This window comes from Homarus americanus, unplaced genomic scaffold (genome assembly GCF_018991925.1).
Source record: "Homarus americanus isolate GMGI-L3 unplaced genomic scaffold, GMGI_Hamer_2.0 scaffold24430, whole genome shotgun sequence".
NCBI lineage: Eukaryota > Metazoa > Arthropoda > Malacostraca > Decapoda > Nephropidae > Homarus > Homarus americanus.
Genome location: NW_024753068.1, coordinates 117501 through 143497, shown reverse-complemented (window position 1 = coordinate 143497; position 25997 = coordinate 117501). Strand labels below are relative to the sequence as shown.

The 25997-nt window shown below is 43.7% G+C and overlaps 1 protein-coding gene and 1 long non-coding RNA gene across 2 annotated transcripts in view; one reads left to right on the top strand and one right to left on the bottom strand.

Moving 5' to 3' along the window:
- Positions 1-25997, top strand: part of LOC121855257 — a 101757-nt gene that overhangs the window by 23180 nt on the left and 52580 nt on the right. Inside the window, exons 3-4 of the long non-coding RNA XR_006086754.1 lie at positions 9210-9386; positions 25147-25239. This is a non-coding gene — a long non-coding RNA (uncharacterized LOC121855257). The remainder of the gene's footprint in view (positions 1-9209; positions 9387-25146; positions 25240-25997) is intronic.
- Positions 1-25997, bottom strand: part of LOC121855256 — a 73540-nt gene that overhangs the window by 21709 nt on the left and 25834 nt on the right. The gene's annotated exons all lie outside the window — the stretch shown is intronic.

The following is a 25997-nucleotide window of genomic DNA, read 5'->3' as shown; positions in this document are numbered from 1 at the left end:
GTAAGCTCTAGATACAGCAGCCCTGGATACAGTAGACCCAGGGTACAGTAAGCTCTAGGTACACAGCCCTTGGATACAGTAGACCCAGGGTACAGTAAGCTCTAGATACAGCAGCCCTTGGATACAGTGGGCCAAGTGAAATGTAAGCTCTAGGTACAGCAGCCCTTGGATATAGAGACCCAGGGTACAGTAATCTAGGTACAGCAGCCCTTGGATACAGTAGACCCAGGGTACAGTAAGCTCTAGATACAGCAGCCTTGGATACAGTAGACCCAGGGTACAGTAAGCTCTGGATACAGCAGCCCTTGGATACAGTAGACCAGGGTACAGTAAGCTCTAGATACAGCAGCCCTTGGATACAGTAGACCCAGGGTACAGTAAGCTCTAGATACAGCAGCCCTTGGATACAGTAGACAGGGTACAGTAAGCTCTAGATACAGCAGCCCTGGATACAGTAGACCCAGGGTACAGTAAGCTCTAGATACAGCAGCCCTTGGATACAGTAGACCCAGGGTACAGTAAGCTCTAGGTACAGGGCCCTTGGATATAGTAGACCCAGGGTACAGTAAGCTCTAGGTACAGCAGCCCTTGGATATAGTAGACCCAGGGTACAGTAGCTCTAGATACAGCAGCCCTTGGATACAGTAGACCCAGGGTACAGTAAGCTCTAGATACAGCAGCCCTTGGATATAGTAGACCCAGGTGCAGTAGCTCTGGTACAGCAGCCCTGGATATAGTAGACGGGTACAGTAAGCTCTAGATACAGCAGCCCTTGGATACAGTAGACCCAGGGTACAGTAAGCTCTGGTACGCAGCCCTTGGATACAGTAGACCCAGGGTACAGTAAGCTCTAGATACAGCAGCCCTTGGATACAGTAGACCCAGGGTCAGTAAGCTCTAGATACAGCAGCCCTTGGATACAGTAGGCCAGGTACAGTAAGCTCTCGATACAGCAGCCCTTGGATATAGTAGACCAGGGTACAGTAAGCTCTAGATACAGCAGCCCTGGATACAGTAGACAGGGTACAGTAAGCTCTAGATACAGCAGCCCTTGGATACAGTAGACCCAGGGTACAGTAAGCTCTAGATACAGCAGCCCTTGGATACAGTAGACCCAGGGTACAGTAAGCTCTAGATACAGCAGCCCTTGGATACAGTAGACCCAGGGTACAGTAAGCTCTAGATACAGCAGCCCTTGGATACAGTAGACCCAGGGTACAGTAAGCTCTAGATACAGCAGCCCTTGGATACAGTAGACCCAGGGTACAGTAAGCTCTAGATACAGCAGCCCTTGGATACAGTAGACCCAGGGTACAGTAAGCTCGTTACAGCAGCCCTTGGATACAGTAGACCAGGGGTACAGTAAGCTCTAGATCAGCCCTTGGATACAGTAGACCCAGGGTACAGTAAGCTCTAGATACAGCAGCCCTTGGATACAGTAGACCCAGGGTACAGTAAGCTCTAGATACAGCAGCCCTTGGATACAGTAGACCCAGGGTACAGTATATGCAGCATAGTTTAAAGGCCGGGGCGCCTCTCTCCCCCGGTAAACGTTAGATATTCTCATTTTCTTTCGCCCGCAGAGAGAGTTTACTGCGCCCTCAGCAGGACCTGTCGTAAAGAGGATTCCACGAAGCCTTTTTAGAGATTACTGTGTTTACCAACCTTTTGTTTTGGGGTTTTTATTTATTTTTTTTATTCTCGAAATTTTGCTCAGATTATAACACAGCGTTGGCGTACAGTTAGTCCCCCTGTCTCTTACCTGTCTGTCTTTGTGTCTATCTGTCTGTCTGTCTGATTATATATGCTTGTCTGTATGTATCCTATATGTATGTATGTCTGTCTGTGTATATATAATTATTCAACTATGGAAAGAAAAAAATGGAATTAATGTATTTTATATTTTAAAGTATACCTCCTCAACCTAAAACACACACACACACACACACACACACACCACACACACACACACACACACACCACACACACACACACACACACACACACACACACACACACACACACACACACACACACACACACACACACACACACACACACACACACACACACACACACTGAACATTGGCTCCGGTACAGGTGTTGGGGTTGAGGTCTGAAAGGCTTGTGTTGTTTGAGTAATGACAGTGATAACAGCCTCGCGACACGGTATTAAGAAGGGGTGGCCTCTCACAGACATGGGGATTTTTGTCAGTTTTATCCGTTTATGTAATAGGATTTTAACATTTGGTGGGATTTTGTCCTGTTGGCTTTTCTCGTGTGGGATTTTGTCCAGTAGGGTTTTGTCTGGTTGGTTTTTCTCGTTGGGATTTTGTCTGGTAGAGTTTTGTCCAGTGGTAAATTGTCTAATGGGATTACGCCCATTCATATTCTGGAAACGTTAAAGGAGAGAATTCTTTTAAGTTTTCTGTTTACTGTTTTCGTTCTTCAGCACTAGTATTAGGTTAGGTTGGATTAGGTTAGGTTGGGTTAGGTTAGGTTAGGTTAGGTTAGGTTAGGTTACTGCCTCTCCTCTCCATAATACCACTTTTCACTGCCTCTCTCCACCATAATTCCACTTTTCACTGCCTCTTCCCTCCATAATTCCACCTTTCACTGCCTCTCCTCTCCATAATACCACTTTTCACTGCCTCTCTCCACCATAATTCCACTTTTCACTGCCTCTTCCCTCCATAATTCCACCTTTCACTGCCTCTCCTCTCCATAATACCACTTTTCACTGCCTCTCTCCACCATAATTCCACTTTTCACTGCCTCTTCCCTCCATAATACCACTTTTCACTGCCTCTCCTCTCCATAAAACCACTTTTCACTGCCTCTTTATAATGACACTTTCACTGCCCTTATCTCTCCTCCGGCGGTGTTGATGCGGGTGCGTGTGACTGCATGATGTTTAGGCGTTGCATAATGTTGCATGATCGTGCACGGGAATATTGCCTATGTAGGGACGTGTTGCAGACAGGTATTGGTTCCTTTAACTCCTATGGTGATGTTTCAAGGATTCTCTATGTTGTGATGGGGTTCACGTGAAGATTAGACACGCTAGTTTATTTCACCTGAAGTTTAACCACCTTAACGCTAACCTAACCTAACCTAACCTAACCTAACCTAACGTAACCTAACCTCCTCCATGTAGTATTAATGTGTTTAGTCAACAGGTGGAATCAGCTTGGGTGCCTAATCTTCATGTGATATTTTGTTTTCAGATGACAAACCAAACACGAACCATCTTGGGGTGTGTGTGTGTGTGTGTGTGTGTGTGTGTGTGTGTGTGTGTGTGTGTGTGTGTGTGTGTGTGTGTGTGTGTGTGTGTGTGTGTGTGTGTGTGTGTGTGTGTGTGTGTGTGTGTTATTGGCTATATTTCACCTGATCTTGAAATTCACAGGTAAAGTTGAATGGTTCCAAGGGGGGGGGGGGGATGACGTCACTGGTAATTGAGGTAAATGTTTAATTGACGGTCAGTGAGTTTGTTTGGTGTTTTATGTCGAGTAAATAAAATGTTGGAAGGGCACCATTGATCTGTTTGTTTGTTTGTTTGTTTGTTTCTCTTGTATGTCATTGGTGTTTATTCATCCGTTTGTCTTTGTGTTTTTATTCTTGTTTATCTTTGTTGATTCTTGTTTGTTTTTGTTGATTCTTGTTTGTCCTTGTTTATTCATGTCATTGTGTTAGTTAGTTAGTCACCACACAATAAGAGTCACATAGTTCCTGCCTTCAACTCCTTTGCTTTCAGAGTGACGATTCTTATCTCACGCTCTGTTGAATGACTCTAGGAGATATCCACAGTGTGACCTGTATATATATATATCATAACGGGGTCTCCTGTATGTAACTCTGACCTCGCGTTAGTCTGGGGTACATGGTGTTATTGTCGACTCGCCTTTGTATTATTACGGCGCTCCACTCGGGTGACGATCCGGCGTAATCTGCGAGTTCATATTATTGCCTTGGTGGCTCAGTTGCCGGGCGTTGAATAATGGCTGTTTATTGGATTGGTGGCTGAGTTGCCGGGTATGGAATAAGATGCGGCGTCCCTATTGGTGGCTGAGTTGCCGGGTATGAAATAAGATGCGGCGTCCCTATTGGTGGCTGAGTTGCCGGGTATGAAATAAGATGCGGCGTCCCTATTGGTGGCTGAGTTGCCGGGTATGAAATAAGACGCGTCCTATTAATTAGCTGAGTGCCGTGTATGGAATATGATGCAGCGTCCCTATTGGTGGCTGAGTTGCCGTGTATGAAATAAGATGCGGCGTCCTATTGGTGGCTGAGTTGCCGTGTATGGAATAAGATGCGTCTATTGGTGGCTGAGTTGCCGTGTATGAAATAAAATGCGGCGTCCCTATTGGTGGCTGAGTTATGATGTATGAAATAGATCGGCGTCCTATTGATGGCTGAATTTGCCGTGTATGGAATAAGATCGGCGTCCCTATTAGTGGCTGAAGAGGTTACCGTGTATGAAATAAAAGGTCTGGCGTCCTATTGGTGGCTGAGTTACCGTTATATGAAATAGATCACGGCGTCCTATTGGTGGCTGAGTTGCGGTATGAAATAAGATGCAGCGTCCTATTGGTGGCTGATTTGCGGGTATGGAATAGAACCGGCGTCCTATTGAGTGGCTGAGTTGCCGTGTATGAAATAAAGGCCAGCGTCCTATTTGAGTGGCTGAGTTGCCGTGTATGAAATAAGACCCGGCGTCCTATTAATTAGCTAATGAGTTGCCGTGTAGTAGATGGCACGTCCCTATTGATGGCTGGCGGTGCGTATGAAATAAGATGCAGCGTCTATTGGTGGCTGAGTTGCCGTGTATGGAATAAGATGCAGCGTCCTATTGGTGGCTGAGTTGCCGATGTATGAAATAAGATCGTCCTATTAGTGGCTAACAGGTTGCCTGTTATGGAAAAGTCTCTTATTGGCTGGATTGGGTTGTGTCAGGTTTTTGGAATTATGCATTTTGGTTCAGCGGCTTTGCTTATTTCTGTTGCGGGTAATTATTTGATCTTACCCCCCCCTCCTCCCAGTTGACAAGACCAGCCACACAATATAGCTGTAGTGCTGCCATCTGGGAAATATTGCCCGGCTATTCCCTCGGTGAAAGAGTTGCCGGCAAGGTAATAAGGTATTGCAGTTCTGTCTCTCGCCGAGTTGCTCAAAATGGAATAAATTATGATGTTGTTCCATTGGTGATAAAGTTACCAAACACGAAATAATGGACATTACTGCTCACTTGAGTTACCAGGGGTAGAATATTGTGGCGTTGGTTTCTTTTGGTGAGTTACCGAGTACCAAATATAACCTTATTTTATTGGTGGCTGAGTTACCTAGTAGGGAATATAACACATTATTATACTATTGGTGGCTGAGTTACTTAGTATTTTGGGCAGGTATTCGTTTAGAAACTTTTGAGTTGCGGAATATAAAAATAAAATCTTTTATTTCGCAACAGTTGAGGTGCCAAGTGCGCAATAAACCGCGTTAATCCCTTAGTGTTTGAGTTGGCGAACATAGCGTAAAGCGCATTATTTCATTGGTGATTGAGTCGCCAGGGAGGGAATAAAACGAATAATCTCTCAGGGGTTCAGTACGCGCGCCGTGAGATGACAATCAATGTATTCTGTGTTCCCCTTTGTTGATGTGGCTCAGAGGTGATATTATTGTTTCTCCTGAGGGCTGTGTGAGGCGGGGGAGACGAGGAGAGGGAGAGGTAAGGAAGGACGGAGAGAGAGAGGGAGGTAAGGTTGTTTGGAGACTAGGAGAGAGACGGGGAGGAGGTTGTTGGAGACTAGGAGAGAGAGGGAGGTTGTTTGGAGAGAGGAGAGAGAGGGGAGAGTAAGGAAGCGACGGAGAGAGAGAGGAAAGGTTGTTTGGAGACTAGGAGAGAGAGGGGGAGGTAAGGAAGGTTGGAGAAAGAGAGATTGAGTGAGTGTTTCATTTACTCTCTTGCTGTTTATATTGACTGGTAACTGTTAGACGACCACCAGCTGTATATTGACTGTTAGTACCCCTCCACCAGCTGTATGTTGACTGGTGACTGTTAGACGACCACCAGCTGTATGTTGACTGGTGACTGTTAGACGACCACCAGCTGTCGTAGAATGGTGACGCCTCAGATGGCTGGCTATACATCGCCAGCTGGGAGTGAGTTGGGTGATATGATTTCCCTAGTGATGTTAGGTCGACACGCTTCTCAGTCCAGTTGCCTCTCACGTGTGACGCTCCACTGGTTCCTGTGTTGTGTTGTGTGTTGCTTTTTGCTTGTAATGTCTTGTTATTTTGTGTTGCGGTAAGTTTGTTTTTGTTGTAGTATTATCGTGTGTTGTGTTGTGTTGTATTGTGTTTTCCTCTGCCTATTGAGCATCCACCCAACTTGTTAATTTCATCCTTTTATTACCCGCAGAAGAACAGTTTGTGTATATTCAAAAGTTTACGTGAAATGGAATACAAAATCACATCTCCTGTGTGAGGTGTTAGGTGAGGGAAGGACTTAGCTCAGTGAAGTATAAACAACATTTTTATTATACTTTTATTTTGTGGTGGAATGGAAAGTTGTTGTCATAGGCCATTCTAGTTACTGGAGACGGTACACACAAGGAGGCACTGCACTCAACTGTCTTCATTTCCCCAACAGTAACGTCAGGTACTCTTTATTTATTGGTGTGTCGACTTGAGGTATATCCCGGGATCAAACCAACGACCACCATTGTCGAATGAGCGTCTGGCGAAGCTTCCATCAGCGTGATAAGTCTGTACAGTGTACATAACATAGACAGCTCCATCACAACAAAAGGAAACCTCTGTCGTCTCCCATGTGCGTTTGGAGAGGTGACGCCAGACGAACGTTCAGTTCCCCAAAATTCCACCACCGGCAATCAACAGTGCCAGACGGTCTCCCTCCGCTATACAATGGTCCGCGTATAAACAGCTTAAGCCAGACGAACTTTCGCCCGCCTCCTTCCAACAGTGGCACTCGTTTTACGTCACTGAGCATTAATCTCAGAGGTAATTCATTGCTAATGATATACTTAAGCAAACAAGCGAAGAGTGTGTTGGTTGAACTAACATCCACACTGTCTACTGCAAACACTGTGTTTACTGCCAGTGTTGACATAGATTACTGAGTTACGGCCCCCTCCCCCCTCTCCCTCTCCACCCTCTCTCCCCTCTCTCCTTCCCCCTTCCTCTCCCCCTCTGTCTCCTGTTCTGTTTTCTTTTTCTCTTATTTATCGTTTTTCCTCTCTCTCTCTCTGTCATTTATCTTTTAACACCAAAATGTAAATTAACATATAAAACAAACCTTCTCTTCATTGTTTTTCCTTCATTATTCAGTTTTAACAAGTGGTCGTTGGCATAAAAGCTGCCTCGGTAATTAACATAGTTTTCTCTGTTTGTATTGGTATAATTGTTTTGGCTTAATTGAACTATAATTAACAATTTTAACATTAACCTGAATGTGAAATTTGGTGAGGAAAAAATAAATTGGTGAAAATAGTTAAATTCCGAGGTCAGTGTACAGTCACTTAACTGTTCCGGGAAGGTTTTGACGTCATTACCTGGACAACGGGAGAGATCTGACGTCACTATCTGTATGTGTTGTAAGTTTTTGTAAGGGATTAATAGACTATCTTTCCTAGTAGACTATCTCCCCTGGTAGACTATCTCCCCTAGTAGACTATCTCCCCTGGTAGACTATCTCCCCTAGTAGACTATCTCCCCTGGTAGACTATCTCCCCTGGTAGACTATCTCCCCTGGTAGACTATCTCCCCTAGTAGACTATCTCCCCTGGTAGACTATCTCCCCGAGTAGACTATCTCCCTAGTAGACTATCTCCCCTATCATATCTCTAGTAGACTATCTCCCCGAGTAGACTATCTCCCTGGTAGACTATCTCCCTAGTAGACTATCTCCCCGGTAGACTATCTCCCCTAGTAGACTATCTCCCACTATCTCCCTAGTAGACTATCTCCGAGACTATCTCCCTAGTCTCCCTGTAGACTATCTCCCTCTAGACTAGTTAGACTATCTCCTCTCCCGAGTAGACTATCTCCCTATCTCCAGAGAGTAGACCATCTCCCTGGACTATCTCCTGACCATCTCCCCTGGTAGACTATCTCCCTAGACTATCTCCCCAGTAGACTATCTCCCCAGTAGACTATCTCCCTATAGACTATCTCCTGTAGACTATCTCCCTAGTAGACTAGACTATCTCTAGTAAACTATCTCCTAGTAGACTATCTCCCTAGTAGACTATCCCCTGGTAGACCATCTCCCCAGTAGACTATCTCCCTGGTAGACTATCTCCCTAGTAGAGACTGTCTCCCTACTATAGACTATCTCCTAGTACTATCCTGTAGATCTCTATCTATGGTTAGTAGACTAGACTATCTCCCTGGTCTCCTGGTAGATCTCTATCTCCCTGGTAGACTATCTCCTGGTAAAGACTAGACCTATCCCTGGTCTATCTCCTGGTAGACTATCTCCCCTGGTAGACTATCTCCCCTGGTAGACTATCTCCCCCAATGATACGAAGATGTTGGGGATCATAGCATTAGGTTAGGTTTTGTGGTGTGCGAAAGAGAGGAATGATAAATGTGGCTGTTTGAGGGGAAGTGAAAGCTTAAGCCAGGGAAGATCACCATCAAGGGGAGGGGAGACTCGAGACAAGGGTGCGGGGAGATTAGGGTGGGAGATGGGGAGATTAGAGTGGGTGGTGGGGAGATTAGGGTGGGAGGTGGGGAGATTAGAGTGGATGAAGGATGGTGGGGAGATTAGAGTCGGGGGTGGAGAGATTAGGGTGGGAGATGGCTAGATCAGAGTGGATGATGGGAGATCAGGGTGGATGGAGAGAGCTGGGGAGATTAGACGAGGTGAAAACACATATATTTCTCCCCCCCCCCTCAGCTGGGGTTGGGGAGGGGGGTCGAGGATGACTTGTTAGCCTCGGTGACGTGTCTTCTGTTCCTTGGGTATTGTTTGATCACCTGGTCAATTAGGTTATGACGTCTTTACCTGGTCAGTGGAGGTATGATGTCACTGTGTCACCATTGGGGGGGGGGATGAAGTCAGCAACCTGTCATAGAGGGGTGAGGAGGTATGTAAGGTATATCGTCACTAATTGGCCAGGTAAGGTGGGGGAGATGAGAAAAGACGATGTTATTCTTCATCTTCGTCATTGTTATTAATGTTATTGCAGAATCCGTCATCTTCACTACCGCTGCTGTCAACCCCTATACAGTGCCGCTCCAGCCAACCCCTACAGTGCCGCTCCAGCCAACCCCTATACAGTGCCGCTCCAGCCAACCCCTATACAGTGCCGCTTCTGTCGTCACTGCTACCGCTGCCACCCCCTCTCACGTCACTGCACTAAGAGGTAAGACTCGAGCTGGTTGTCTTTAAACCTGACCCCAAAACACTTATTAATGGTGTATGTTGCTGCCCAATAGTTCTGCATTACCTCAATTGTGTCTCACCCTCCCTCTTTCCCTTCCCTCCCCTCCTCTTCTCGTCTTTCCCTCTTCCTCTCTCTCTCTCCCCCCCCTTCCTCTCACTCTCCCCCTTCCGCTCTTAGTCTCCCCATCCCGTCCTTTTCCACCCTCCCTCCCTTAACCTAACACACTCTCCCTCTCCGAAACTTTGTATGTTTACTAACTCAGTGTTACATAGTGTTAAGGATTTCGTCTTTAGTGTTGAATGATACTACAGTGCCATCATATAATATCACAGAGCTAACACAGAGGGCGGGATGGTAAGGCAGAGCCGCTAGATATAACTGCAAATACACCAAAATATTCCTCACAAGAGATTCACGAGAGCTGGCTGCTAATTTAGGGTAAAAAATAATTCCCTAGACTTGTCATGGGGGGGAAAAGGGCAGAAATTCCGGTGATTTACGGGGGTGAATATTTTCTTGTACGGGTGACAAGGATATATGGTTCTCTTGGTGAAAAAAGGGCATATGTCTCTCCATTATAAATGTCTTTTTGGCCCTTTGTTGCACTGGGGCCGTCGTGTGTCTTGAAGTAGCGAGGATTGGAGGGGGGTGTGGGGGGTGGGGAGGTTCTGGGGTTCTTGGTCCCTAGGGAGGAAGTCTGGGGGAGAATTTTTAAGTAGGGAATATAGTAACTTCTCTCTCACCCCTCTGTACTGCCTTGGTTTGTCTTCACCCCTTGAGTGTCGCGGTAACCCCCTCTAGTGAATTAACCCGAGTGAGTAAGACAACTTAACTCCTTTATTATGAAGATTTAACCCCTTGATTATGAAGATTTAACCCTTTGATTACGAAGAATTAACCCCTTGATTACGAAGATTTAACCCCTTGATTACGAAGATTTAACCCCTTGATTACGAAGATTTAACCCTTTGATTACGAAGATTTAACCCCTTGATTACGAAGAATTAACCCCTTGATTACGAAGATTTAACCCCTTGATTACGAAGATTTAACCCCTTGATTAATTACGAAGAATTAACCCCTTGATTACGAAGAATTAACCCCTTGATTACGAAGATTTAACCCTTTGATTAAAGAGGTTAAAAAAATGCAAGAATATATTTTCCAACAACAACAACAACAACAATAGAGATACACAGAGGATAACACAACCCGGAAACAGACAGGAAACAAAAGAAGAACAAAAAAAGGGGTCGCAATTTGGAGGTGCAAAAAAGGGTAAAAGCAACAGTGGTCGACTTGATGATAACCTGCCCTGTTTATGTGTGTGTGTGTGTGTGTGTGTGTGTGTGTGTGTGTGTGTGTGTGTGTGTGTGTGTGTGTGTGTGTGTGTGTGTGTGTTGTCTCTGTGTGTTTGTCTCTGTGGGTTTGTCTGTGTGTGTGTGTGTGTGTGTGTGTGTGTGTGTGTGTGTGTGTGTCTGTGTGTGTGTGTTGATGTTGGTGTGGAATGTTGTGTTGTCAGTTGTAGAATGTCCCCAAGTCCTTCCCCAGTATTCCCCTAAAAGTTTTCCCTAACATAACCCTAAATCGCTTGAAATCCATCGGAAACGGTCTCTCACTGGCCTCATGATAACACACCCGTTTTAAAATGTTAACAAATTCGAGTCTTATACTTTTAAAAAACATGATTATTATTATTTTTTTCGTGTTGGTTTGGCGTTAAAAATCTAATGACACAAAGGACGTGATGCGTTTATTTAAATGTTTGTCAGGAGTAAGAGAAGAGGTGTTGGTGTAAAGCCTTTAACACACACACACCACTGGTTTATGATGTTGGTTTGTTTAGGTCAGGTTTGGTTTGGTTTTGGTTTAGGTTAGGTTTATTTAGGCTATTTTCCTGATTTCTAAGGATTTTTGTAGATATTTTTTTTTTTTAGGATTTTTCGATTTTAAAAGTTGTTTTATTTTTCCGAAGCCAGTTTGACCAGATAGTGGGTGAACCGTCCGCTTGTTGTGTTGTATACATTGCTATTGTTGTTTCATCTGTACTGTGTGTATGTGTGTGCTGGTATATTTTGTATTTATATTGTATCTGTCCCCCAATACTCTTGAATCTAAACTGTATTTTCTTGTTGTTTGTTGAATAATATGATTTATTTGTATATTAAGCATCACATATTTATATAACACTCGGCATTTATCTGAGTGTATATCTTGTCTCTGTATAATATCTATATTTACTTAACGTCAGAGGTAATAATGAAATAACTCTCTGTATGTTTGTATGTCTTAATAATTTTGGTATCCGGACTGTATTTCAACTGCCCACATATTAGAGAGGTCACATAAGGTTCAAAGGTCAAAGGTCAATGTCACTGATCTGAAGAAATTCTGTTTTATGAGTTTTAACCTGAATTTCCCTGCAACGGTGACCAGGATATCGTATAAATTCCCTAAGTTCCCCGTCCCGAGGGAGAAAAACAGGTCCCTTACTATATATGGGTCATGTATGGGTCGTACTATATCCCGTTTATGTTTCTGTTGATTATAATATGTGCGGGTTAATTCACCGATTATCTCTGTTTAACTCGACTTATACAAATGAATAAATAAGTAAATATAGGTAAAAATAAGTAAATATATGAAAATAATAAGTAAATATGTGAACAAATTAAGTAAATATATAGGTATAAATATAAAAAATAAATAAAAATAAATAAAATAAAAATAAAGTAATTATCTGAATAAATAAATAGATAAACAAGTAAACAAAATAGTTAAACAAGTAAATAGATAAACAAGTAAATAAAATAGATAAACAAATAAATAAAATATATAAACAAGTAAATAAACAAAGACACGGGTGATTTAAGGTAGCCTACTTCTATAACCTGACGATAATTTGCATAAATAAGAAGACTAAAAATTTCTCGTTGATGCCGACAGCTGGAGTCGACGTGTCCTGAGCACCTCTTTTACTCTCTCTCTCTTTCTCTCTCTCTTTCTCTCTCACTCTCTCTTTCTTTCTTTCTTTTCTCTTTGTTTCTTTCTCTTTTTCGTTGTGTTTTTGTCGCTTTCGTTCTTTTTTGTTTTTATGTTTTATCTTTTTTACTCTCGGTCTTTCTTTATTTCTTTCTTTCTTTCTTTCTTTCTTTCTTTCTTTCTTTCTTACTTACTTTCTTTCTTTCCCTCTCTATAACAGATGTGTCCTCAAGTGCCTCATCCTTTGTGGCTGAGTGGGTGACCATCATCTGGTGTAATGTGAGAACGTGGGGTCGATTCCTGGAATTGGTGAAAGGAGGGAGGGAGAGAGAGAGAGAGAGAGAGAGAGAGAGAGAGAGAGAGAGAGAGAGAGAGAGAGAGAGAGAGAGAGAATGAATTATGAAGGAAAGGAGGATAATGAGACGGCCTTGTGGAGGGGGGTGAGAGGGAAGGGTTGTGAGAGGGAGGCGAGGGGAATGGAGGATGTTTAGAGGAGAGGAACAGAGGGGATTGTCTGGGGAAGAAAGGAGAGGGAATAGAGGGGGCTGAGAAGGATTTGAGAGGAAGGGAAGGAAGGAGAGGGAGGAAGAGGAAGGAGAGGGGAGGGAAGAAGAGAGAGAGAGAGAGAGAGAGAGAGAGAGAGAGAGAGAGAGAGAGAGAGAGAGAGAGAGAGAGAGAGAGAGAGGGTGGGGACAAAGGAGAAAGGATGAAAGATGAAGAAGAGAGAGAGGGGGTCAGGTAAGAGAAGAGAAAAGAAAAAAAATTATGAATGAAAATAAGAAAGAAAAATGGTCAACAATGAAGAGAAGAGGAGAGAGTGGGCCCAAGTAAAAGAGAGAAAGAGGGAGAGAGGAAGAGGAGTGGGAGAGGAAGAGGGGAAAGTGTCGATAATTATCTACCACAGTAACAATGTGAAATGGAGATGAACAAGAGAGAGAGAGAGAGAGAGAGAGAGAGAGAGAGAGAGAGAGAGAGAGAGAGAGAGAGTCTGTGGTCTTAGAAAATTTATACCAGAATCAGGGATAACGATACCACAAGAGGTAACAGTAAAGCAGCACCAGTAGACGAGGCTGTTCGTTGTGATCACCATAACACGTTGCTGACCAGGGTGTGTGTGTGTGTTAGTAGACTCCTGCCCCTCTTTTCCCCCTGCCCCCACACCCCTTCCTTTCCCCCTGCCCCCACACCCTCCCCCTCCTTCCCCCACACCCAGGCACTAGAAAACACTCACATCTTCAGGTTTGTTCTCAGACAGCATGAGGAGGTCTTCCATGGTGAAACTGACAAGAGGAAATTACTTGTCGAGTTTTTAAATGACTTAGAGACTTCTTAACAGACACGCTCGTAACTCAAGACTGTGTGTCGGGTGTCGAGAAGCATCGCAGAAAAGTATAGTGATGACGCTGCTGAAGGAGGCTCTACAGAAGGGCTTTGGCGACGGCTGCAACAAACACTAGAGCATTATATGAACTTTAGAAAACTCTACGAGGAATGAGCCGGAGTTGAGGATACTTCTACCACCTTCTACCACTACTACAGCCTTCAACTCTTACCGTGACAACCTTCTGCGTGAGGGAGGGATGCCAATGATAATCCTGAAGTTGAAGCGCCACCTGGAGCCAGTAGGGAGTTAGCACCACCACCTCGTCCTTCTGATACCTCTGCCACGCCCCTCCTCCAGGTGACACAGGTACTGCCTTACTGCCCAGCCCAAGCAGAAGCAGTGGGAAAACCAGCAGAAGGGAGCAGCACGGAGAAGGGCACAAAGTCGCTTATCTCGAGAAACTTCCCCTCTTCCTCCTCCTCATCTGGCAGTTATATCTCATGGACTCTCTATTAATTCCGGGGTGTGTTATAGTCTTCGTTTAATGTGTAGGATTTGAGCTTTGTGGTGATACAAGAATGACTAGTTTCTCTCTCTCTCTCTCTCTCTCTCTCTCTCTCTCTCTCTCTGCCTCCGTCTTAACACCCACCACGTAGTTAAAGTGGGGGTCTTATGACAGGAAATTGTACCAGACTTTTAAGATTCTTCACTAAACAAAACTTTGGGTCTGGCCGTAATGTTCATTAGACCTGTAGGCCAAACAAACTCTGTATAACTTAGACATATTAGCAATTTTCCTTCGCTTAAGAAAAGACTGTGTACAATTATAATGCTTAGCCCCGTGTCTGTCGATGATTTATGACCTCCTGAGTACGGTTTGCCTTATCCCCTTGAGTACGATGGTTTAACCTGTGAGTTCGATGATTTAACCGCCTGAGTACGATGATTTAACCGCCTGAGTTCGATGATTTAACCGCCTGAGTACGATGATTTAACCGCCTGATTACGATGATTTAACAGCCTGAGTACGATGATTTAACCGCCTGAGTACGATGATTTAACCGCCTGAGTACGATGATTTAACCGCCTGATTACGATGATTTAACCGCCTGACTACGATGATTTAACCGCCTGAGTACGATGATTTAACCGCCTGAGTACGATGATTTAACCACCTGAGTACGAATGGCAACCCCTTTCAATACGATGACTTACAAACATCCGATCAAAACATCGGACTCAAGAGAGGTGAGAGGTTGGGGGGTGGGGGGTGAGGGGTGGGAGGGGGTTGTGGGGTTAAAAAAACGTAATCAAACCGTTAACAAAGCCATGGCGTGAACAAGTGTTGAACAGTGGGTTTGAACTCTCCATCTACCTGAACAAAACAAAAATGAACAAGGTGATACTGGCATTGAAATACGACATGTCTTTTGAACACGGAGTTAGTCTTTCTATGTGTATGGGTCGCAATACCATGTAAATATAAAGGGGGTTGGATGGCCTTTTGTTTCTTTCATCTGTCTGTCTGAATCTGTGTGTGTGTGTGAGTGTGTTTTTGTACCTGTGTCTCTGTCTGTCTGTCTGTGTCTGATTGATTGTATGTACGTTTCATTTTTGTATGTTTTCTCTCTCTCTCTCTCTCTCTCTCATTGTATAGCCACCTCCAATCTCAGCTTCTTCCTCCTCCAATCTCAGGTACCCCTTCCTCCAATCTCTCTCTGTGGTGGCTCTATCCTCCTAGACAACCACGTCCGTTCGAGATGGATTTTAAGCAATATGGGATGACGGACTGAAAACCATCGGCTGAAGCACAACAACACGGGTTAGAATAATCAATATTCCATCGCCTTGTCACGGACGCCTTTCTGCAATACGTGAGGCTATCGTGTGTGTCTCGTATTGGTGGTGGGGGTATTGTGAGACGATGAGTTTTTTATTTATTTTTTTTTTTACAATAAGTGAGGCTATCGTGTGTGTCTCGTGTTCGTGGTGGTGTGAGGAGAGGTTGAGGGTTTCGTTTTACAATACGTGAGGCTGTCGTCGTAATTCCGAGAGTTATTTTTTTGTTATTGTAGGAAGTCTTTTACAATAGGCGAGGTTATCGTAGTGTAAATATTCCCACGATGGTTTTTTTTTTATTCTCTCTCTCTCTCTCCCTCCCTATTTTTCTCTCTCCCTCCCTTCCCTCCTTACCTACCACTCCCCATCTTTCTTTCCTGTCCTTCCTTAACCCCACCTCCCTCTCCTCTTCCCAACCCCTCCTCTTCTCCAACCCCTCCTCCTCTCTCAACCCTCCCTTCTTCCCAACCCTCCCCTCTCCCAACCCTCCACCCTCCCCCCTTCCCAACCCTCCCTCTTTCCCAACCCACACCTCCTTCTTCCATTTTCTCACTGGAATTAGAGGCACCAGACACATAACGCCACCCTATGTTCCTCGCGCCAGTAATATATGCTCTCCCAGGACAAAACGAAGCTGGGGAGTTGACACATTTTGATGATATAATACTGTGGATATATCGTTCAGCTTTTTACCGTCTGTGTGTGTGTGTGTGTGTGTGTGTGTGTGTGTGTGTGTGTGTGTGTGTGTGTGTGTGTATGTGTGCTGAAGAAGATTGTAGGAGAACTTCTTATTTTGTTTTTGCTTTTCTAAGGTTCTGGCCCTGCAATGTGGCTGGGTATATCATTCAGGTATTAGTGGTTAGGGTAGGTTAGGGTTAGGTTAGGGTTAGGTTAGGTTAGGTTAGGGTAGGTTAGGGTTAGGTTAGGTTAGGGTAGGTTAGGGTTAGGTTAGGTTAGGTTAGGTTAGGTTAGGTTAGGTTTAGGTTAGGGTTGGGTTGGGTTAGGTTAGGTTAGGGTTAAGACTGTAGTAAAGACTCTGGCTATTAATGATTTAGTTCTCAGGTGTTCGGGAAATTATATATAGTTGTGGGTCTCTTACCTGCCGTCCCCCCCCTTCCTCTCTCTTCCTCAGTGTGATTCTTCTTAATTTGTCTGTAAGGAAGGGAAGTTTTCTTCGTGGGTTGTAAAGCTGTCGTGTAATAAGGTGGATTCATGGTGGTGCTCTGTGTCTGTCTCTCTCTCTTTGTCTGTCTAGTTTCTTTTTTTTATCATTCTTTCTTTCGTTATCTGTCATTCTTTTTTTTTCTTTGTCCTCTCTCTCAGTAGGTGGTGAGAGTCTCGGGTCTTAAGTAAGATTCCTCATAGCTCCACTGTTTATGTTTTTGTATATCCTCCAGATGGTCGTGTGGAGAGAACGTCTCTATTTGTCTCTCACTTTCTCTCACCGTTTCTCTCTTGTTTGCGTGTTTGAAACCTTTCTCTATTATGTCTTGTCTCTCTTTTTTTTTATTCCCCCCCTCACACGCAAAACCGGGTATATATACAGTTAGGGTATTGTGTTTTGTGTCTGTCTGTCTGTTTGTCTGTCGGTTTAGAATTTGGTTTCTGGGTTGTAACTATGATCTTTGCCCTCAGCGATAGATAGATTCGATAGATAGATTGATAGATAGTCAAACGATAGATAGATAGACGATAAATATAGATAAATAAACACAGATAATTGACCATATTAATTAACCTCACGTTCATGGCAGGTAAGATTTGTACGTTATTGTCACCTGGTGTCCGTGTTCGCTGTTAATTATTTTCACCAGCCAATAACCACATCTGCATCTGAATAAACACTCTAATTTAAATCCCAAAACACACGGGGGTAAACAGATGGATTTTAGTTCGGTTAATAAAAATGATAAAAGAGTGTTGGGACATTTGCATGGTTGAGAGGTGGTGGTGATGGTGGTAGTGGGAAAGATAGTGCAGGGTAGATAGTGGTAGTGGTGATGGTGGTGGTGGTGATGGTGGTAGTGGTGGTGATAGTGGTGGTGTGGTGGTAGTGGTGGTGGTGGTGATGGTGATAGTGGTGGTGGTGGTGGTGGTGATAGTGGTGGTGGTGGTGGTGGTAGTGGTGTAGTGGTGGTGGTGGTGGTGTGTGGTGGTGGTAGTGGTGTGTGGTGGTCGTAGTGGTGGTGGTGGTGATAGTGGTGGTGTGTGGTGGTGGTGGTGGTATGGTGGTGATGTGGTGGTGTGGTGGTGGTGGATAGTGGTGGTGGTGTGTGGTGATGTTGGTGGTGGGGTGATAGTGGTGGTAGTGGTGGTGTAGTGGTGGTGGTGGTGGTGGTGATAGTGGTGGTGGTGGTTTGAGTGGTGGTGGTGTGAAGTGGTGGTGGTGGTGATATGGTAGTGTGGTGGTGGTGGTGGTGGTGGTGTGGTGGTGGTGGTTAGTGGTGATAGTGGTGGTGGTGGTGGTGGTGGTGGTGGTGATGGTGGTGATGGTGGTGGTGTGTGATAGTGGTGGTGGTGGTCGTAGTGGTGGCGGTGGTCGTAGTGGTGGTGGTGGTGGTGGTGGTGATCGTGGGTGGTGGTGGTGATAGTGGTGGTGGTGGTCGTAGTGGTGGTGGTATGCATGACGAAATGTATATCACAGAGTGCACACATACAGAATCTGATTTACACCAATGAACACAAATTGAAATACAGTTTGGGATGTACAGAGAGAGAGAGAGAGAGAGAGAGAGAGAGAGAGAGAGAGAGAATATATATAAACTACTACAGTATATCTTGGTTTATTCATTTAACGTACAGGTCAATTAAAAATCAGGGTATTTTTTTTTTTTACAACCCAGTATATGTAACGAACGTGTGTGTGTGTGTGTGTGTGTGTGTGTGTGTGTGTGTGTGTGTGTGTGTGTGTGTGTGTGTGTGTGGCCCCTCGTTAACCTCTTATCACTGCTAATTATCCTGGGCTACTAGCTTTGTCACTATGTCTACTGAATGGGTACAGAGTGGCCCAATTAATACAACACTCTCATCCTCTCCTAAAGGTCGTTGGTTCGATGACACACTCCCCCCCCCCTCCTCCTCTTCTAACTCACGGTTATAAATGGGTCCCTAACCTAACCTAACCTATTCTGGGTATAGCTAACACCCTCTTCTCATCTTCACAACAAACATGGCGGTATGGCAGACCGTGCGGTTATATCAGACTATTAATGGGTGGAGTCCTTTTGGTTATTCCTTTGTTTAATTCTTCATTATGCAGACAAAGTTCTCTGTAGCAGAATAATCGGGTAATGGAATAATCCGAGCTGTGGTGAATCCTAATACACACCGAAACACTGGGATTTGTTAAGTACTGTTTGACTGCAGCGAAATAAATTCCTGTGTGTTTGTGTGTGTTTGTATTTGTGTGCACGTGCGTGTTTATAAGAGACAGACAGAGAGCCAATATATATATATATGTGTGTGTGTGTGTGTGTGTGAAGAGAGAGCGAGTGAGTGTTTCTTATTTCGCCAGTCAACGTAAATTTATTGCCGGGTCTTTATAAAACCTGACTAATGAAGTGGAGGATGAAACTAACTAACTCTCTCTCTCTCTCTCTCTCTCTCTCTCTTATCTATCCATCTATTTATCTATTTATCTATCTATCTATTTATCTATCTATGTCTGTCTGTCTGTCTGTCTATATATTCATGTTAATTTCTCCCTATCTCTGTATTGTGTGAGAGATAGGGGAGGAGATAGGTCCTGTTATCTCTTACCCTCCCCAACATGGTGGTAGTGAAGGAAACACGTCAGGATGTAATGCTCCACCTCTTCCATTACTACCATACTGTACTACCTTTATTACGTCTGTTTCACTATATTGTTTCCCCCCTCTGGATGTGTTTGTAATATGTGTGTCACGGTAGGATTTTTTTTAGTTTATTTTTTTTTTTTATCCCCCAAAAATGAATAAAAAATAAATTAAATTAAAAATCGCCAGGTACCGATTTATGAAGGTGGGGTGATTCCAGCGTCACGTTACGTCAGTTCGTCAGGATTTATTCCCATTTTTTTAAGATAAATGAAATGCTGTGATAGAAATAAGAGTTTGTATTTTTTTTCATTATGTTTTTTTTTTTACATCTGTATTACGTGAATGTTTTAGCCTCGTTGTATTTTTTGGTGGTCCATTTTTATAATCTCAAAATACAGTACAGTAGTAGGTGTTTTAATGTTCCCTTTTCAAAATACTGTTGAGTGTCATGCTTAGTAAAGGAATTTCGAATTATTTTACTTTGGTCTTGTTAGATTAATTGATATAAAAGAGTCCCTGGGTTTAATGCGGGGTTATATATCAGTGATGACCTAAAAACGGCATCAGTTCCCTGCGGCAGATCCTCCACCTGAACGACTTCCATTGCTGATGTGCAGGTCCTGCTGGCTGACTCAGTTAAACTGTCCCATTCCTCTCAAAGGTGGGGAGGAAGGGGGTGGCACCATAGCCAGGCTGAGGGTCGGTGAGGCGCCTGCTGTGGGGGGTGTGGGGAGCTTGAATTGTGGGTCACTGAGGAGTTGTGATGCTGCTAATGCCTGGACCATGTAACCAACCTGGACAATACCCGCTATTTACCCTCACTCGCCGTCTAACTCTTTCGCCCGCCTTCTGCCATCCTCGGCGCGGCGTGTGTTTTACGAGCGGGCCCCGTGACATAAGAGCTGTTTATACTGTCTGGCGCACGAGTAGCCATTCCTCCAAACTGGAAAAGTTGTCTAGGAAATGGAGAGGAGACATAGAGGAGTGTAGTGAGTACCGGGGTAGGCAATACTGACTACACCAGGGAAGGTTTTTTTATACACCCTCGTGCTGACGCCTGACTCAACACCACCTTTTCACACTCTTGAGTTTGGATTCATCCCTTCAGCTGAACGGGTCTTGCTAGGTCATGCGTGTCCTTAAGAATGTCGATGGAAGCTGTGTTGATGTCATGTCACTCCGAAGAAAGGTCATTAGGTCATAGAGGTCAAGGTCACCTATCCGGTTTTGGAGACATCTGGTGAAATTTAGGATCGATTGGTCATCATTGGTGTGACCCTTTAGCGCCGCCATGTAGGTCACTGCATCTGTGTCGTCGGCGTGGTAAGTGACCTTTGCATTACTCTTGTTGAAACACTGTGGCAGATCCTACGACTTACTCGGATTACAGCCAAGACGAACGAGGTAATTTCTGCCTTACACTTAAGATTTTGAGGATGTTGTCGGGTAGAGCGGGTACTTTATTGTCATTATCATATACAGATCACCACTATAAGTATGGGGGAGCACATGAAGTTAGAACTAATCTTCGAGTGAATGTCTCCATTACACGTAAGTCATCCCTGTGTCTTTATGCCAGTGTGAGAGGGACGTTGTGTACTGTGTTTTGATGTACAGTCACTTGCATTTATACCTGGTACACTGGCCGGCGCATTATGTGAGATGTGGCAACTATGTGGAATATTTATCTAGTATCGGTAGTCTGGTTACTATTGAGACGTTCCTTTGGGCCATTCCGGGAGTTTTAATGCAAAGTAAACAAACACAAAGCTGCCACATCTCACAAAACTTGCCAGCAACTGTACCAGGTATAAGTGCAGGCGACTGTACCTCCATCTAACCACAAAGGATCAAATCTCCAATCCACTTTATCATGTCTGTGTTACTCGGCCAATGTCAGATAGAAAAGTATAAGTGCTGGGGTTAAAACACAACACACACAGCCGCTAGGATTATGGTATTTATGATAGTGTAGTTGTGTGTGTGTGTGACTGTGGTTGTGACCTAGAGCTTACAGTGTGGGAGTGTGATGATCCTGGTGCACCAAGTGTTGATGTTGCCTAAAGGTAAAATTCAACTTTGTTTTATGGTTAATGGAATTGAAAGTAATTTTTGGGGGAATGTGATTGAAGTTATTAGTTATTTATTGTTTTAGGTTTTATGAAAGATTTTGTTGAAGTGATTGTAGTTATTGATTATTTTAGATTATTTGGAAATATTTTTTACGTGATTGAAGTTCAGTTATTGATTATTTTTGGAATATTTCATGGCTAATCAATGTTGCTTTAGATTATTTTTAACAGATGATGGAATATATAAGCTCAGTCTTTGTAGATAATCCTTGAATAGTTTATTTAAATGGCCATAGATGCTCTTAAATATGTATAAGGTTAATATAGCTTATCTTGGCCTTTCACTCCTATTCTATTATCTTTATCTAAATTGTTTTTCCTCTCCTGCGTCGAGACAATTTTCCACTTCTGGTTAATTCAATTGTGTATTTTTTTTTATGTATAATCTTCTCATTCAGGGAAATATTTTTATCATAGACTTTAGGGAATTTTTTTATAGTTTAGGGAAATTTTTTGTCAGTTTAGGGATTTTTTTTATTATAGTTTAGGGATTTTAATTTTGTTTAGGGATTTTTTATCCTAGTCCAGGGAAATTTTTAATCGTAGTTTAGGGAAGTATGGCAGAAATTGGGGGAATATTTTTATCATTAAATGCAGAAAAATGTTTATAACTGAAATAAATAAACTATAAAATAAAATACAAATAAATGGAACACACTCGTATGTAAGACGTTCACCATCAGAGCAAAGTAACTATGTACCGACGCTCTCTGAAATAGTGTTGACCTCGTAACAGAAATCCCTCGGGAGTCCCACACGTCTCCTGAAGAACAGTAAACATCATTATCAGTAACACAAAACTCTTACACTCACTTCAGGGAGGTATTTTATCTCTTGTGTCTCTTTGCATTAGTCTTATGAACAAAATGGATAGGTTGGCTTGGCTTGGGTTAGGTTAGATTAGGTTAGGTTGGGTTAGGTTAGGTTAGGTTGGATTAGGTTAGGTTCGGTATAGAAAATATTTTACCACCTTGTGCCCCTTTGGTATCAGAAGGTGTAAACATATTCTGCAAGTATATAACACTGTAGTATGTTCTTTACACTACAAAGTAACGCCATAAAGTATTCAACCCTCGTATAACGTCTACACAGAAAAGTGGAAGATATTTTTGACCAGAATCCTTTATAGTCTCGCACCCTCCCCCCCCTCCTGTACCCCCTCTCCCCCCCTGCCCCTCTGTACACTCCCCTCCCCCTCCCTCTCCCCTATGCCTCCCTCCTGTACACACCCTCTCTCTCCCCTGCTTACCCTCTTCCTGCCCACCCCAATCTCCTGTACCCCCTACCCCCTGTACACCTCCTACCCTCCTGCGCCACCCCCCACCCTCTCCCCTTCCCACCCCTACCCCGCCCACCGCCTCTTGCCTACCTATTTACGTTTTTAGCGCGCGCGTTTTTTCCCTCCCATTATCAGCTGATCCCAAAGCAACACCCAACGACTCCATCGTCATTTTCGCGCTTTTTCCCCCTCACATTTGTTACTCTGCTCTGAGACGACTTTTATACAGGGAAATTCATCCTGATATTACTGGAGTATTTACAAACGCTAATCTAATCTTAATCTAATCCCACAAGGTAGAGTTAGAGTGGTTAATCTTCAGGTGAATTAAGCTAGGATGTCTAATCTTCAGGTCTCTAACGTTACTTACATCACACAGGTATCTATTGTTCCCACCATACAGGTATCTTAAACTCACCTTTACCTGCACTAATTACACTATCCTTCCAGAGTCTCACCTTCTTCTTACCTGTTGGATATCATGACACACATACCCGGGGCTCTGTTTAAGTCGCATTTAGTTGCCTCCTCAAAAAGACGTTTGCTTCGCTTAGTTCGTCATTTTCAGTTCAGTAGCGATGGTGTTTTGTTTTTGATTTGTTTTGATTCTCTGTGTTTTCCTCCTCGTTCTCCCGCTTTTCATTGTCTTGTTGTTCTTGTTAATTTTCGTTTTTTTTTTTAGTTTCCTTGTTGGTTTTTCTTCCTGTTATTATTTTCTTCATTGTTTTCGTTACATTTTTCTTTATTTTGTTTTCGTTATTTCTTCTTTGTTTTCCTCTTGTCTTTGTGCTTATAGTCTGTTTTCCTCTTCCTTTAAATTCTTGTCCTCAGTTTCTGTTGGTGTGTGTGTGTGTGTGTGTGTGTGTGTGTGTGTGTGTGTGCAGGGAAAGGAGTGGGGGAGAGTGTAAATGAGGGCAATGGCTGGGGGCTGTTGGCCATCACACCATCCACCTCCCAACACTCAGGGGTGGTGGGAGGGGATAGGAGGGATAGGAGGAAGAGGGAGAGAGGGGATAGGAGGAGAGGGTAGGGAGTGAAAGAGTGGCGAGGATACGAGCGTATTTAGCATTTTTACTGTGGCTCTCACTTTCCACCTCTCACTACCCCTCTCCCTGCTCCCCTCCCTTCTCTTATAGGTGCAGCGGTCGACTGTGAGAGAGCAACACCTTTTAGTATTATTTAATATTTCTTAAACTTATCCAATAATGATGGTGTGTGTGTGTGTGTGTGTGTGTGTGTGTGTGTGTGTCATTATACTCGTCAGCGTTTAACCTTCTATATTTATTTTTGAGTAAGGTGAAGTTTTCCTTAAGGATGAGTCCTCGAGTATTACCTTCAACAATTTTTAAGAGGAAATTCTCGAGTACCACCATGAAATATTTTAAGATCGTGTCCACCACCGTTTGCCTCTCTCACACACACACACACACACACACACTAGTCTATAAGTAATTAGAAAAGTGACGAGTGAAATAATTCTCTCTGATCATATGACAATTGTTGACTAAATTATATCACGTTCCACAAAGCGATGCTCTTTTGTGTGTGTGTGTGTGTGTGTGTGTGTGTGTGTGTGTGTGTGTGTGTTTTAAGGATAACAAAAACACTTATGTCCTCAGTATATAATGTAATGAGCGGAGCTGTGCATCAAATTACTGTATGTTAATTAACCAAACTCTGTGTGTGGGGCCATGCACGCTTATAGCTGCATCACCAGACGCGTATAACGTTCATTAATATTTTTAAATTGTCACACACCACAACATTCTGAGAACTATTTACCTGCCTCACCCCCCACTTCCTCTCCTCTGCCCTCCCCCCTTCCCCCACCCACTCCCCCTACCCCTCCCCTCCCAAAACCCTGCCCTGAATAATAATAACAAATGGTCTTTACTGAAAACCAAAATAAAGTGAGGTGGGTAACATAGTGGTAAGTTATTATGATAGGCGCGACACTTGTTATGGAGGAGGGGTGTCCGCCGCTTGTAAATTTACCCAATTACTGGCAGAAAACAGGTGGTTATTAGTTTAAAAGGCCCGGTCCCACTTTTGAAATCACTACATTCTGGTGTATGTGTGGGGGTGGGGGTGGGGTGGGGGTGGGTGTGTGTTAGGAGAGGGTGTATAATGGGTTATATCATGGGTGTGGGTGTGGGGACGTATGTCGTGGGTGTGTGGGGGTGGGGTGGGGGTGGGGTGGGTGTGTGTTGGGGAGGGGGTGTATAATGGGTTATATCATGGGTGTGGGTGTGGGGACGTATGTCGTGGGTGTGTGGGTGGGTGTTATTGGTTATTATTATTATTGTTGTTATAAATTGTTATTCTTATGGTTATTATTATTTATCTTCTCACATCCATACACTCATCAAATCTCTCTCGTTCTCAGATAACACCAAAGACTCTTATACTATACGGAAGATCATGTAAGATGCAGTATTGTGGAGAGAGATGTTCCTACCTCACCCTTCCTCAGCCTCAGGTAAGATCTACAAATTTACCTTCTCTCTCACCTGAATATTCATGCATCAAAATATCTCCACGCGTCATTCTTTTACGTGGGGGTGGGAGGGTACAGGTGCTCTAAACACACACACACACACACACACACACACACACACACACACACACACACACACACACACACACCTGGGAACTCGATCTCACCTTGATTACAGGTATTTAATGTCTATCTTTCATTAGTGTATCTTCTTGATTATTTATATGTATCTCTTCCTTAGTTTACATTCAGTGATTTTGTGAATTTGTTGATATTTACGTCCGTCTGTCTATCCGTCTCTTCGTCGTCCGTCTATCGTCTCTTCGTCCGTCTGTCTATCATCTCTTCGTCCGTCAAATCTATCAAATCTCTTCGTCAAATCGTCTATCAAATCTCTTCGTCCGATCCGTCCATCCGTCTCTTCGTCCGTCAAATCTATCCAAATCTCTTCGTCCGAATCCATCTGTCCGTTTGTGAGTTATGTTCAGGTTTGTGTATCGAAGTGGTTCAGTGGACAGGTGTGACTTATCTTTGTTTAAGCTTTAGGCTGTTGGTAGATTTAGGTGACGTGTGTGTGTGTGTGTGTGTGTGTGTGTGTGTGTGTGTGTGTGTCTTTATCTCTTGTTTTGTTGTAGTTTGGAGGATAATGTTTTGTTATTGTTTATGTTTTTATTGATGTAGGTGGGTAGTTGTTGGCGAGGTGAGAGGAGAGAGAGAGAGAGAGAGAGAGAGACTATCAG